General features: G+C 47.7%; 1 non-coding gene across 1 annotated transcript; it reads right to left on the reverse strand.

The window, feature by feature from the left end:
• Positions 1 to 917: 917 nt before the first annotated feature.
• On the reverse strand, positions 918 to 989 carry TRNAQ-UUG (transfer RNA glutamine (anticodon UUG)). The gene has a single exon. It is a non-coding gene; the product is annotated as a tRNA-Gln (tRNA).
• Positions 990 to 15719: the final 14730 nt, after the last annotated feature.

The raw sequence follows: 15719 nt of genomic DNA on the forward strand, positions 1-15719 counted from the left end.
TCCACGGCACCCTCCCAAGGGGCGGGCACGTACAGCCACAGTGCCAATCACCCTGTAGGGAGATCACAAATGCGTCAATGGGCTCCGTCGCCTCTGCTCCCATAGGGCCACACAGCTCTCAAAACCCAGATACAATGCCAAGAAGACAACACTCCAGGCGCGTCTCTTCCCCTCCATCCCGGAGACACCACCCTTTCCTGCAAATCACGCGCGCCGTGCCAGCGCCCAAAACACCGATCGGGGGACAGATTCGCCACTAGACGTGCTCAAGTCCGTTGGCTGGGAGTCCCACCCTCTAAGGGAGAAACACCCCCATGCATGTGGTGAGAAACCGCCGGCGGAGATACTCTGACCGGCTGGCACGGCCCGAAGAACAGACATGGACAACTTCACGGCCTGCTGCCTGAGTAATAGACAACCAAGCAGAGCCGCCTCACTATCTGACCGACTCGCAGGCGGACTGGCCCCAGACACACACCCTTCTTTCTCCCCAGCCGGTTCCGGCTTCCTGGGCCCCTTGCCTCCGCCCAGCTTTTCATTCCAGGTTTATAAAGTGATTGAGCGCACTCTGCACATTAGCCAATAGGAAGGAAGATTCCCAGCAGCTTGGCAGGAGGGGGTGGGGGGTGTCTCCTAGACCCACAGGCTGCCGCCCGAAGCTGGCTCCCCGGGGTCCCTCGGGTTCCTTCGCCGCCCCCTCCAGGATAAAGTCACATTTCGGTCACCACCACCACTTTTCCGCCCGCCCAGACTGTCACGCATGCGCACTGCGACCCTCAGGCCGGCCCTGAAACGAGAGAGGGGGGAGGGACCCTAAACCGCGATCCCCTAGGTCACGGGGCTAACGATCCAGCCCAAAGCGGCCGACGCTGCCGCCAGCCCTCAAAACAGAAATTGTGAAACCAAAAGATTTGCTGAGGTCCCACCGAGATTTGAACTCGGATCGCTGGATTCAAAGTCCAGAGTGCTAACCATTACACCATGGGACCTGCTGGCTGCTTTATTCGGCCGGGAGGCTTCTCAAGCCACGTGGCGCGCGGCGCCGCCGGCCGAGGGCGGCGGCGGGGGCCGGGGTCTCCCCTGGGCTCTGGGCCCGAGGCCGCTCGGGCGGGCGGAAGCGGAGCAACAAGGGCTTCCGCGGCCCCCGACGTTGCGAGTCCCGCGGTGTCATCCGTTGCCGCCGCTCTTCCTGCTCTCCTCCGGGGTCCTGACGCGCGCCCCGGGAAGCCTGGGGGACGACGGGCCGGGGTAGGGGGTGGGGGCGGAGCAGGCCGGCTTCGGCCCCTGCCCGGAGCAGGAGGCTTGGCGCACGCCGCCCGGGCTCCGGACTCGCTTATTTATTTATTTCCGCGAGACACAGGGTGCCAGGGCCGCGGTGGCCCAGCGGGGTGGAAGGCGGACTCATATTTGGCGGGACGGCGGTTCAAAGCTCCGGCGCGCGCGCGCGGGGCCGCGATTCCGAGCGCGCGGCGCTTCCGCGTCCTTCTCCGCGGGGGACCCCACCCCCCACTTGGTGCGTCGGTGGCTCTTCGCAATCTGCGCGGTGGGTGTCAGGGAGGGGCAGACCCGCGTCTGGGCTTTTTTCAGGTCAACTTTTTGACAACAGTGGACTCAGCGGTTTCACTTCTGTTAACTTATCCTTGAAGGACTACTTTAAGACCCGTGCGGAGTGTTCGGGGATGTTCTCGGCTGTGCTGTTCATCGTAGTAAAGAACAGAAAGTAAATGTCCATCGGTTGAAAGTCGATCTAGTAATATGGACAATAGCTGTGCGAGTAATGCTGTGCAGGCATTTAGGGGATGAGTTGTTATTGAATTGACATCATTTTGATGTCTTGTATTATTTTGGGGTCTTACGTTGATTTGTCGTATTGACATGAAACGAGCCCAACCAGAATAAACATCTACTTAGTAATTCGTACGTGTAAGAAATTCCCGCTAACATAGAGCCAGAAAAGCTGGATACAGGTGTGTAATAAGCATTTGCCATTGATTTGCCCTGTGTCATCTGCCTGCCTTTCCTGAGGGATCCAACCATGTGTGGGTGTGGGTGGTGGCCCGGCTGTGCTCCCAGACAGATGAACTCGCTCTCCAGAGTGACAGTGAATGTGTCCTTAGCTTGCTCAGCTGGACTTCACAATCCAGAGTGACTGATGGCCAGAAACAGGACGCTGTAGAACTTGGTCTGCAGCTGCTGACACACAGTGCCTCGGGGTCAGTGATAGCAGCCAGGACATGTCCGCTGGCAGCAGAGGTGGTGTCCTAACCAGACAGCCCAGGATCCTGAGGATCCTGACCTTGGCCGGGTCCCTGGTTGCCTAGTTCCCCTTGGTTCTTGACCATTTCCCTAGGTTTGCTTTCCCTCTGATGCTACAAACTCTCTGACTTCTTCCACTCAAGTACCTTTCCTGTTTAAGTCACCCAGAATCCCTTTCTCTTGCATTGGGTCAAGAACGTGTGGAACCCAAATCCAAAAAGGTGTGCTGTTGACAGATAGCCCTGGGGAATCAATTGCTGAGGCTCTTTTCTCCTAGTTTACGATTTTCTGTATTGCTTGAAAAAACATTTTATGACTCTTGTATATTGTCCGAAGAAACATTAAAGATCTTCCACTTTGAGGAATGAACCAAACTCCCATTGAGTTTCTGTGGTGAGATAAGGATGTCTCTTTATCAGGCTGGAGTGACGATATCGAATTGACTTAATATCACATGACTTTGGCATCTCTGGTTTCCCATCTATTTCAACGTGTGTTGAAATTAATTTTTCAAAAGCTACTATAGGAATCCTAAAGAGTTGCGATTATACCCTTTGAAAGTGTACGGGGGGCACCTGGGTGGCTCAGTCGGTTAGGCATCCGACTTCAGCTCAGGTCATGATCTCACAGTTCGTGGGTTTGAGCCCTGCGTAGGGCTCTGTGCTGACAGCCAGCTCAGAGCCTGGAGCCTGTTTCAGATTCTGTGTCTCCCTCTCTTTCTGACCCTCCCCTGCTCACGCTGCCTCTCTCTCTCTCAAAAATAAATTAATTAAAAAAAAAAAAAGAAGAAAGTGTATGGGAGATAGTTCCGTCTGTCCAGTAGGAGGACTTCTCCCTCCTCCTATTCCTTCATTCTTCTTTTCCACTTCCCTCCACCTCCCCAGCTTGAAAATTTTTACCAGCCGGGGCGCCTGGGTGGCTTAGTCGGTTAAGCGTCCGACATTCGCTTAGGTCATGATCTCGCGGTTTGTGGGTTCGAGCCCCGCGATGGGCTCTGTGCTGACTGCCAGCTCAGAGCCTGGAGCCTGTTTCAGAGTCTGTGANAAGGACTACTTTAAGACCCGTGCGGAGTGTTCGGGGATGTTCTCGGCTGTGCTGTTCATCGTAGTAAAGAACAGAAAGTAAATGTCCATCGGTTGAAAGTCGATCTAGTAATATGGACAATAGCTGTGCGAGTAATGCTGTGCAGGCATTTAGGGGATGAGTTGTTATTGAATTGACATCATTTTGATGTCTTGTATTATTTTGGGGTCTTACGTTGATTTGTCGTATTGACATGAAACGAGCCCAACCAGAATAAACATCTACTTAGTAATTCGTACGTGTAAGAAATTCCCGCTAACATAGAGCCAGAAAAGCTGGATACAGGTGTGTAATAAGCATTTGCCATTGATTTGCCCTGTGTCATCTGCCTGCCTTTCCTGAGGGATCCAACCATGTGTGGGTGTGGGTGGTGGCCCGGCTGTGCTCCCAGACAGATGAACTCGCTCTCCAGAGTGACAGTGAATGTGTCCTTAGCTTGCTCAGCTGGACTTCACAATCCAGAGTGACTGATGGCCAGAAACAGGACGCTGTAGAACTTGGTCTGCAGCTGCTGACACACAGTGCCTCGGGGTCAGTGATAGCAGCCAGGACATGTCCGCTGGCAGCAGAGGTGGTGTCCTAACCAGACAGCCCAGGATCCTGAGGATCCTGACCTTGGCCGGGTCCCTGGTTGCCTAGTTCCCCTTGGTTCTTGACCATTTCCCTAGGTTTGCTTTCCCTCTGATGCTACAAACTCTCTGACTTCTTCCACTCAAGTACCTTTCCTGTTTAAGTCACCCAGAATCCCTTTCTCTTGCATTGGGTCAAGAACGTGTGGAACCCAAATCCAAAAAGGTGTGCTGTTGACAGATAGCCCTGGGGAATCAATTGCTGAGGCTCTTTTCTCCTAGTTTACGATTTTCTGTATTGCTTGAAAAAACATTTTATGACTCTTGTATATTGTCCGAAGAAACATTAAAGATCTTCCACTTTGAGGAATGAACCAAACTCCCATTGAGTTTCTGTGGTGAGATAAGGATGTCTCTTTATCAGGCTGGAGTGACGATATCGAATTGACTTAATATCACATGACTTTGGCATCTCTGGTTTCCCATCTATTTCAACGTGTGTTGAAATTAATTTTTCAAAAGCTACTATAGGAATCCTAAAGAGTTGCGATTATACCCTTTGAAAGTGTACGGGGGGCACCTGGGTGGCTCAGTCGGTTAGGCATCCGACTTCAGCTCAGGTCATGATCTCACAGTTCGTGGGTTTGAGCCCTGCGTAGGGCTCTGTGCTGACAGCCAGCTCAGAGCCTGGAGCCTGTTTCAGATTCTGTGTCTCCCTCTCTTTCTGACCCTCCCCTGCTCACGCTGCCTCTCTCTCTCTCAAAAATAAATTAATTAAAAAAAAAAAAAGAAGAAAGTGTATGGGAGATAGTTCCGTCTGTCCAGTAGGAGGACTTCTCCCTCCTCCTATTCCTTCATTCTTCTTTTCCACTTCCCTCCACCTCCCCAGCTTGAAAATTTTTACCAGCCGGGGCGCCTGGGTGGCTTAGTCGGTTAAGCGTCCGACATTCGCTTAGGTCATGATCTCGCGGTTTGTGGGTTCGAGCCCCGCGATGGGCTCTGTGCTGACTGCCAGCTCAGAGCCTGGAGCCTGTTTCAGAGTCTGTGACTCCCTCTCTCTCTGACCCTCCCCTGCTCACGCTGTCTCTCTCTCTCTCCCCTAGAAATAAATAAAACATTAAAAAAAATTAAAAAAAAAAATAAAATTTTTACCAGCCAAATCCCCTGGCTATAATCCCCACTCATGAATTCCTCCAGTGGAATCATCATCTCCCTCACAGCTTTTGTCACTACTTGCTGGAATGATAGGTACTTGTGTGCTGTGGCTCAGTGTCTCCCATCTTCCGTCCCCCCTTCCTCTGAGTAGGACTGTGAATTCTTTTGGGGACAGGGCCCAGGACTTGCTGGTTTTGAAATGGGGCTAGTGCCAAACACATTCATTGAACCCCCTCGGAGGGCACAGGAGAACTCGGGAGGAAGAGGCTACATTTCCTTACCATCACATTTGTTGTTTTGGAGGCAACAGAGAAAACAGACAATATGTAATCTCCCTGCCCCAGCACAACTAGTTTAACATCAATCTGTCATCCGTGACACCCCAAACATGACATTTCATGAAGGCTTGGAGAGCTGACCCTCAGCCTCCGCAAGGTGGTTCCCAGAGCTTGGGGGAGTCTGGGCTCTGTGGGTGGTGGGGGTAGACGGCTTCCACGGAGGCACCCGAAGAGCTGAACTGAGACAGAGGGCACCCCCAGAAAGTTTCATGGGCTCAGAGGTTAAGAAAAGACAGCTGAAGTCCCGGATTAGAGACTTTTAAGATATTCTTCCAAGTTTCTTGGGAGCCTGTAAATGACTAGTGAAGGTACAGTACTGTTTTGAGTCAGTGGAAAGGAGTCGTGCTCACTGTCAAGTCTGCGTCTGGTCAGTTTCCTTTATCCATGTGGTCGCTGCTCCCGGTTAGCTGGGCGACAGTCAGCCTTGCTCTGTGCCCTTGTACCCAAGATAGGTGACATCTGCCACGAATCCCCTACTTTGCCTTGGGAGCCCCAGCTATGTCAGACGAGCCGTAAGTACCACCTTGTGCAAGGTGACCAGTGATGCCCTGGGTCTCCTGCCCAGCCCCCTGCTCCGGGCCTGGCGCTCCTGAGGCTCTGACGGGGCAATCTGGCTGCCTACTTTCTTTGAACAAAGCAACATCCACATTTTATCCTTTTCTCGAGTGTTGTCACTTTCTCTTTTTAAAATAATTTATCATTTCAGATTATACAGGTGAGGCATTTCTATGGGGCGTCTGGGTGGCTCAGTTGATTAACCGTCCACTCTTGCTTTTGGCTCAGGTCACGATCTCATGGCTTCGTAAGTTCGAGCCCCATGTCGGGCTCTGGGCTGACAGTGTAGAGCCTTCTTGGGATTTTCTTTCCCTCTCTCTCTGCCTCTCCCCCACTCGCATGGTCTCGGTCTCAAAATAAATAAGTAAACAACAACAACAAAAAGGTAGGGACGCCTGGGTGGCTCGGTCAGTTAAGCTTCTGATTTGGCTCAGGTCGTGATCTCACGGCTAGTGGGTTCAAGTCCCACCTCGGGCTCTGTGCTGACAGCTCAGAGCCTGGAGCCTGCTTCAGATCTGTGTCTCCCTCTCTCTCTGCCCCTCCCCTGCTCATGTTATGTGTCTCTATTTCTCAAAATTAAACATTAAAAATTTTTTTTAATTGTAAAAAAATTGAAGCATTCTAATGGAAAATGTAGAAAATGCAGTAAAGTAGAAAGATTTTTACATGTTTATGTATTTATTTTGAGAGAGAGAAGCCACACGTGTGCGAGTGAGGTAGGGGCAGAGAGAGAGGGAGAGAGAGAATCCCAAACAAGCTCTGTGCTGTCAGCACAGAGCCTGACGTGGGGCTGGATCTCAAGAACTGTGAAATCCTGACCTGAGCGGGCATCAAGAGTCCGATGCTTAACCACCTGAGCCACCCAGGCGTCCCAAGTAGAAAGATTTTTTTTTTTAATTTTTAATTTTATTGATTTCTTTTTTAAATTTAAACCCAAGTTAGTTAACACATAGAGTAATAATGATTTCAGGAATAGAATTTAGTGATCCTAAATCATGTTACATGATTCATGTAATACCCAGTGCTCATCGCAACAAGTGCCCTCCGTGATGCACATGGCCCATTTAGCCCATCCCCCCCAACACTCCACCAGCAACCTTCAGTTTGTTCTCTGTATTTAAGGGTCTTTTATGGTTTGTTTCCCTCTCTGTTTTCATCTTATTTTTGTTTCTTTTCCCTTACGTTCATTTGTTTTGTATCTTAAATTCCACATATGAGTGAAATCATATGATATTTGTCTTTCTCTGACTGACTTATTTCGCTTAGCATAATAATTGCCTCTAGCTCCATCCACATTGCTGCAAATGGCCAAGATTCTTTTTTATGGCTGTATACACCACATCTTCTTTATCCATTCATCAGTTGATGGGCATTTGGGCTCTTTCCATACTTTGGCTATTGTCAACAGCGCTGCTATAAACATTGGGGCGCATGTGCCCCTTAGACACAGCACACCTGTATCCCTTGGATAAATACCTAGTAGTGCAATTGCTGGGTCATAGAGTAGTTCTGTTTTTAACTTTTTGAGGAACCTCCACACTGCTTTCCAGAGTGGCTGCACCAGTCTGCATTCCCACCAGCGGTGCAAAAGCGTTCCTCTTTCTCCTCATCCTCGCCAACATCTGTTGTTGCCTGAGTTGTTCATGTTAGCCCTTCTGACAGGCGTGAGGTGGCATCTCATTGTGGTTTGGATTTGTATGTCCCTGATGATGAGTGATGCTGAACATCTTTTCATGTGACTGTTAGTCATCTGGATGTCTTCTTTGGAAAAGTGTCTATTCATGTCTTCCGCCCACTTTTCATTGCTTTTTGGGTGTTGAGTTTGATAAGTTCTTTGTAGATTTTGGATACTAACCCTTTATGTGTTATGTCATTTGCAAATATCTTCTCCCATTCCGCCGGCTGCCTGTTAGTTTTGCTGGTTGTTTCCTTTACCGTGCAGAAGCTTTTTATCTTGATGAGTCCCAGTGGTTCGTTTTTGCTTTTGCTTCCCTTGCCTCCGGAGACGTGTTGAGTAAGAAGTTGCTGCGGCCGAGGTCAAAGAGGTTGTTGCTTGTTTTCTCCTCTAGGATTTTGATGGCTTCCTGTCTTATGTTTAGGTCTTTCATCCATTTTCAGTTTATTTTTGTGGATGGTGTAAGAAAGTGGCCCAGGTTCATTCTTCTGTAAGTCGCTGTCCAGTTTTCCCAGCACCATTTGCTGAAGAGATTTTTTTCTGTTAGATATTCTTTCCTGCTTTGTCAAAGATGAGTTGACCATACACTTGTGAGTCCATTTCTGGGTTCTCTCTTCTGTTCCCTTGGTCTATGTGTCTGTTTCTGTGCCACTACCATACTGCCTTAATGATTACAGCTTTGTGATAGAGCTTGAAGTCTGGGATTGTGATGCCTCCAGCTTTGGTTTTCTTTTTCATGATTGCTTTGGCTATTTGGGGTCTTTTCTGGTTCCGTACAAATTTTAGGATTGTTCGTTCTAGCTCTGTGAAGAATGCTGGTGTTATTTTGATAGGGACGGTGAAAGAGTTTTAAATAAACACAATTCCAACAAGCAAATTTATTTATTTATTTATTTATTTTAATTTATTTTTAATGTATTTTCTTTAGTAATCTCTCCATCCAATGTGGGGCTCAAACCCATAACCCTGAGATCAAGAGCCCCACGCTCTTCCAGGTGAGCCAGCCAGGTGCTCTCCCCCAAGCACCTCTGACACTTGATTTGTTTCATTTCCTTTTTTAAAACGCATTTTTACATAGCCCTCACTGTATAATTCTATGTCCTGCTTTTGTGCTTCAGATGACAGGTTACTTAAAAACCTTGTTTCTTCTTTCCTTAAAAAGCTTAAAATGTTTACATCGGTCATACACGAGCACAATATAAAATTAAAAAAGGAAATGCACAGATAAAACGTCTTCGCTCTAATTTTCTGGTCTCAAAGGCAACGTCTGATGCTCTCCTCCTAGAGATATTTTATTCATATACAAATATACACGAATATGCATACTCTTGACTCTGAGATCAAGAGTCACACACTCTACTGACTGAGCCAGCCAGATGCCCCATACTCCTTTTAAGAAGTGAAAACACCTTTCTGTACTTTGTTTTACTCATTTAATAATAGTCCATATGTCTAGTTTTTAAAATGATATTTTATTGAGATGTTATTTACATAAAGTAAAATGCATACACCTTAACTGAAGAAATTGATTATTTTTTACAAATGTATGTATACATACAGTTGTGTGACTGTCACCTAGATCAAGATACAGAGCATTTCCATCATTCCAGAAAGTTCCCTGGTACACTTTTCTAGTCATTCCCTATCCTGTTCCCCTGAAATCACTACTCTGTTTTCTGTCACCGAAGGATTAGTTTTGCCTTTTCTTAAAGTATATATATAGAAAGAACAGAGGCACCTGGGTGGCTCAGTCGGTTAAGCATCTGACTTTGGCTGAGGTCATGATCTCATGGTTCGTGGGTTCAAGCCCCGCGTTGGGCTCTGTGCTGACAGCTAGCTCAGAACCTGGAGCCTGCTTCACATTCTGTCTTTCCCTTTCTCTGACCCTCCCCTACTCACACTGCCTCTCTCTCTCTCAGGAATAAATTTTTTAAAAAACTTAAAAAAAAAAAAGAAAGAAAGAACAGGGGCGCCTGGGTGGCTCAGTCGGTAAAGCATCCAACTCTTGGTTTCAGCTCAGGTCATAATCTCACCGTTCAAGCCCCATGTCATTTTGTTCTGAGCTGTCAGCAAGGAGCCTGCCTTGGATTTTCTCTCTGCCCCTCCCCCCCAATAAATAAATAAAGTTAAAAAAAAAAAAGAGGGACACCTGGGTGGTTCAGTTGGTTAAGCATCAGACTTCAGCCTGGCTCACGATCTCAGTTTGTAAGTTCAAGCCCCACCTCAGACTCTCTGATCCTGTTTCCCTCTCTCTCTGCCCATTTCCCCCTCAAAAATAAATAAAATATTTTAAATAAACATTAAAAATATATATATTTAAAAAAAGACTATAGAGTATCAAGAATGGGAACTGGTAGGAAAAATCAGGATGCAGGCATGCGTTTGTGACTTCATGCAGCAGTTTTTAGGATGGCCCTGTAAGGAAGACAAGTTTCAGGCCAGAGGTGCTCTGTTTTAAAGCAGGTGTAACATCGTTATTTTAAGAGTGGTATGCAATCCAAGCTTTCTGGCAGTCCTATAATTTGGATCCTTGCAGGGCAGGGACAGCTGAATTCTGTACCCCAAGAGAAAGCACCAACAGAGATGGGAGACATAGCAGGAGACCGGTTAGAGCAAATGACCAGCCTAGTACATTGCAATACTTTAAATATTTTCTGCTCGCAAAGAGGAAGAACCTGGGGGCAAAGAACAGATTACAGTCTCTCTGTACCTTAGAAGATTTTGAATAGCCTCCAGGCAGAAGCCAGTTCCCTGTGTCAGAGGATAAACAAAGCATACAGGTCAGTGGCTACCAAAACGAGTTTCCCACATCTCAAAGACTTTGTCTAGACAAGCTGTCTAGAATTGACTAGAAATGACAGAAAAACCTCTTACGTTTTACAGAATAGCTAATGAGATTTCACTGGCAATTTCCATCTACTTAAAAATCTGACTGAGGGGAGCCTGGGTGGCTCAGTCGGTTAAGCGTCTGACTTCGGCTCAGGTCATGGCCTCCCGGTTCATGGGTTCAAGCCCCGTGTCGGGCTCTGTGCTGACAGCTCAGAGCCTGGAGCCTGTTTCAGATTCTGTGTCTCCCTCTCTCTCTGTCCCTCCTCGCCTCAAGCTCTGTCTCTCTCTGTCTCAAAAATAAATAAACATTTTTTAAAACTCTGACTGATAACCGCTAATGAGCGTTACCTCTGATAGCCAGTCCAAGGCAGGTGCACACCACTGACAGGGAGGGGGCAGTTAGAGCTTTGACAAGCCACAGAAGAGTCACCCTGCCCAAGGACCACTCAGATGGGGATATGGAAGATAATGGAAAAGGGGACTCCTACTAGATGGAAGAACGTGGAGCTGCCAGATGGACTGAACGAACAGCCAGGGCTCAGACTCCCTGGTCTTCCCGATCATAAGATACCTGCGGTCTTTCCCATCTTAGGGTTCAAGCTATATATGAGACCATTCAAGACAAGCCTCAACCTGGGTCAAGTTTCTGGTACTTATAGGCAAAAGCACTCTAATAGATAATCTTTATTATTATTATTTTTTTTAACAAGATCCACTCCTAGTATGGGGCCCAACAAGAGGCTTGAATGGGGCCCAACATGGGGCTTGAACTCACAACCCTGAGATCAAGACCTGAGCTGAGATCAAGAGTCAGGGGTGCCTGGGTGGCTCAGTCGGTTAAGCGTCCAACTTCGGCTCAGGTCATGATCTCACAGTTCGTGGGTTCAGATCCTGCATCAGGCTCTGTGCTGACAGCTTGGAGCTTGAAGCCTGCTTCAGATTCTGTGTTTCCCTCTCTCTCTGCCCCTTCTGTCTCTCTATATATCAAAAATAATTTTTAAATAATAAGATTAAGAGTCAGATGCCTAACCAACTGAGCCACCCAGGTGCCCCTACAGATAACCTTTTCATAGTGGCTTATATATATTTTTTGGTCTATTAAAAATCAAAAACAATGATGCTCAGCATCCCTCCTCATCAGGGAAATACAAATCAAAACCACACTGAGATACCACCTCACACCAGTCAGAGTGGCTAAAATGAGCAAATCAGAGAACTCTAGATGCTGGCGAGGATGTGGAGAANGTGGAGGAGAGGGTGTCCAGGACAAAGCAGATCCCAGCCCCAGGTCCAGTTCATCCACGTGAAATGGACACACCCTCACAAGCCAGCAAGAAGCCACAACCATGGGAGCCCGCAGGTCCCTCTTTTTTGAAAGTCATGGTAGCAATGTTCCTTTCCTGAGCAGGGCACAAGAATAAGTGGATAGAGAGGAAGCAGAGAGAGCAGGCTCGAGCTCCCCCTGGAGGCCAACACAATTATTTGCACCAACTCGTCCTGAAATCTGGTGTTTAGCAGAAGTATCCACAAGGATTACTTCACTAGCTTTGGTCTCCTTCACCATCACTTCACCTTAAGGGACACTTCACTGTCTTTCACTGTCCTGGAAGGAAACCCATGTTGTTGCCCTGGGCCGGGCTGCTCGGTTGTGTCTGAAACTCAAGGCTGCAGGCAGGCCTGTGTGGCTGTGATTGTCTGACCTGATTCTTGCGTCCACACCACCCACGGAGAAATCGTTTCGTTTAAGCTTTTCTGTTTTGAAAACAGGCGGACACACAGAATGGTCATATTATTCAGGACACTGTGGTTATAAGCAACAGGAGCCTACACAAATTAGGTTAAGCAAAAAGGAAGAATTATAAGGGTATAGTTTCACAAAATCCCAGGGCAGAACTGCAGCCAGACCTCAGGAAAGAACCAGAAGGCTGTCAGGCGTCTCTCGTTTCAGCTTCTCCTTGTGAACAAGGCTGGTCTTCTCAGCCCCTCAGTCCGCATGGCATAAGGGGCATGTCTGCAGCTCTTGAGTGTGACGTCTGACGTCCAGCCACCCACAGAGCCTTGCTTCGCAGGCCCAATTTGACTTCCAAGAGAGACAGTCTGACTGGCCATTGGTGCAGAAGCCTGAGTCTCTTGGTCTGATACGTTTTCACCAAGGAGTAGAGTCGCACACTCTCTGGGTAGTTGATCAGCCCGGAAAATTGGCTCGCGGTGTAAGGAAACACCCTATAAGAACTCCATTCAAACTACCCTTCCCCTCTGGGGTAGAAGGTTCCAGATCTTGCGACAGGGGGAAAAACGTGCCTGGAACATACTGATGACAAGCACAGCATGTCAGAATCATCCCTGATAAATTCATAATCTATCATATATTTATGACATACAATTTAATTTTCTTGCCTTTGTTTCCACAAAATCACTATGTTTTTATAATCAACATTTTTCACACAATTTGTAGCCAATGACAGTTTCGGGGTTTGGGGTTTTTTTAAATTTTTTTTAATGTTTATTTTCGAGAGAGAGACCGAGACAGAGCACGAGCAGGGGAGGGGCTAAGAGAGAGGGAGACACAGAATCCGAGGAACGTTCCAGGCTCCAAGCTGTCAGCAGAGTCCAATGCGGGGCTCAAACCGGTAAACTGCAAGATCATGACCTGAGCCAAAGTTGGATGCTTAACCGACTGAGCCATCCAGGCGCCTCGGTTTTTTGTTTTGGTTTTGTTTTGGTTTTTTTTGCCAATGACAATGTTAATCTGTCAACAAACTATATCCAATGGACCGAAGACAGCCCATATGGTTTGGTTTGGGCCCCACAAGCTTAGAATTGTTTTTACATTTTAAAGGGTTATTAAAAAAAAAAAAAAAGAATGTGTGATAGAGACCCTAAGTGGCTCACAAAATCTAAAATATTTACCATCTTCATTAAAAAAGGGGGATGGGCGCCTGGGTGGCTCAGTCGATTAAGCATCCGACTTTGGCTCAGGTCGTGATTTCACGGTTCATGGGTTCGAGCCCCGCGTCAGGCTCTGTGCTGACAGCTCAGGGCCTTGAGCCTGCTTCGGATTCTGTGTCTCCCTCTCTCTGTGGCCCTCCCCCTTCATGCTCTGTCTCTGTTAAGACTAAATATAAAACATTTTTAAAATAAAATAAAATATTCACCATCTTGTCCTGTACAAAAATTTTGTCAACCCTTAACTCAAAGTATGCCCTGAGGTCTGGTATGTGAGCTCTTTTGCTACCTCTCTGCCTTGAGTTAAGGAGATTATATCAGAATTAAAACTATCTACATCCTTTTTTTTTTAATGTTTTATTTATTTATGAGAGAGAGAGAGAGAGGCAGCGTGAGCAGGGGAGGGTCAGAGAGAGAGGGAGACACAGAATCCGAAACAGGCTCCAGGCTCTGAGCTAGCTGTCAGCACAGAGGCCAACGCGGGGTTCAAACACACGAACCATGAGATCATGACCTGAGCCGAAGTCGGACGCTTAACTGACTGAGCCACCCAGGCGCCCCAATATCTACATCCTTAAGCAGGTTGTTTCAGTTGAGTTGATGCTTTTCATGGCAAGACTTTCTCAATGAAGGAAGCCGTGTGTCGATTACATTTTGATGCATGCTCCTTACCAATCCATGGACGTGCACGCTGAGTGGCAATAATCCAAGGAATTAAAAAATAAAAGATGATTGGGGCACCTGGGGGGCTCAGTCAGTTAAGCGGCCAACTTCGGCTCAGGTCATGATCTCACAGTTTGTGGGTTCGAGCCCCGCGTCGCGCTCTGTGCTGACAGCTCAGAGCCTGGAGCCTGTTTCAGATTCTGTGTCTCCCATTCTCTCTGCCCCTCCCCGCTTGCACTCTGTCTCTCTCTCTCTCTCTCAAAAAATAAAGAAACGTTAAAAAATTTTTTTTTAAGGAATTAAAGAGTACAAATAGTTTAACTATTTTTAAATGTCCCGGAAGCCACTATGCGCAGTTGTTGTGAATACTATACGGATGTTTCAGCGCTTTTAGAACCACGAACGGAAGGCCAGAAAACAAAGTCCTCGGCACAACTCTCCTGGTCTTTACGGGATCTGAGAGGAAGCATTTAACAAATTAAAACATCTGTCTTTTGCTTTTACCGAAGCATTTGGCAGCTCAAGTCTTACCTGCATCCAAAGAACTGCCACGGACTTTCAGTGCGCCCGGACGCAGCCGTGTGGAGAAGCATTTCCCCAGAGCCTGAACGCTGTTAGTGCCAGGAGTGGATATCCAGAGTCACGGGGTGTGCTGTTCTCGTTCTGAGCACCGGCCCCCGAGTGACAGAGTGACAGAGTCCTCTAACACACAGGATCCTGCCCATGGCTTTTCTTGCTTGGTTCTAAAGCCAGGACTGCGTGGGACAAATCAACATCGTCTTCCTATATAGCTCCGTTATCGCAGCTAAAGTGCATGTAGTAGCACCAAATGATTGCCCATGTTAGTTAAAGCGGCTGAAGCTTTTGCAATAGAATCTTTATGACACATGCAATGGAATGAGCTCTGTGTTCAGTCCTGGGTTTGGGAGAATTAAGAAAATAAAACAAAACAAAACTGATGGCCAGTCTACATCCATACCTGGGCAAGGCTGAATGAATTCGCTAATTCACATGCTAATTCACCCACACTAATGCGAATCGCACCGTTCGAAGAGGGAGATATAACTTGCCGTGTTTTTCAAAATCATTGGACCACCGACACATTTTGCATGATGTTTTTATTCACCCCTCACAGCCACGTCTTCAGAGCCTGAACTACCCTAGACCATCTCCCGCAGGAAAGAGTGGAAACCCTAATGGCAGGGCCAGTACAGGGCTTGGCCCATCTGCTGACTCCAGAGATAAAAGAGAGAGCCTTCCTCAACCTGCGATGGCTCCTCTCTGCAGATGATGAGGGTCGTGAGTGGTCAGCAATCGGTCTCAAGGTCCTGGAGACGCCACCGCACTTATTCTGTTTACCATGGCACCTGGGTACGAGTTCAATCCCTGGCATTCTGGAATGTCTTTACAGCTAGTGAGTCTGATGCCAGGGAAGCATTTGTTCTGGCAGACGACGGACCACAGTGCTCTCCCTCTCTCTGCTTCCTGAATCCCATCGTCTTCCAGGCTCCGGACGAGCATACTCAGCTGCCTGGGCCTTGGTCGCTCTTCCCTCCTCAGACCCTCTGAACCTGGGTGCACAATTCTGCCAAAACCCAGCAGCCGTTCCTTCGACCAAGGATACAACCCACACTATCCTCTTTTGCATGA

This window comes from Crocuta crocuta, unplaced genomic scaffold (assembly GCF_008692635.1).
Source record: "Crocuta crocuta isolate KB4526 unplaced genomic scaffold, BGI_CrCroc_1.0 scaffold352, whole genome shotgun sequence".
In the NCBI taxonomy this organism is placed as follows: Eukaryota; Metazoa; Chordata; class Mammalia; order Carnivora; family Hyaenidae; genus Crocuta; species Crocuta crocuta.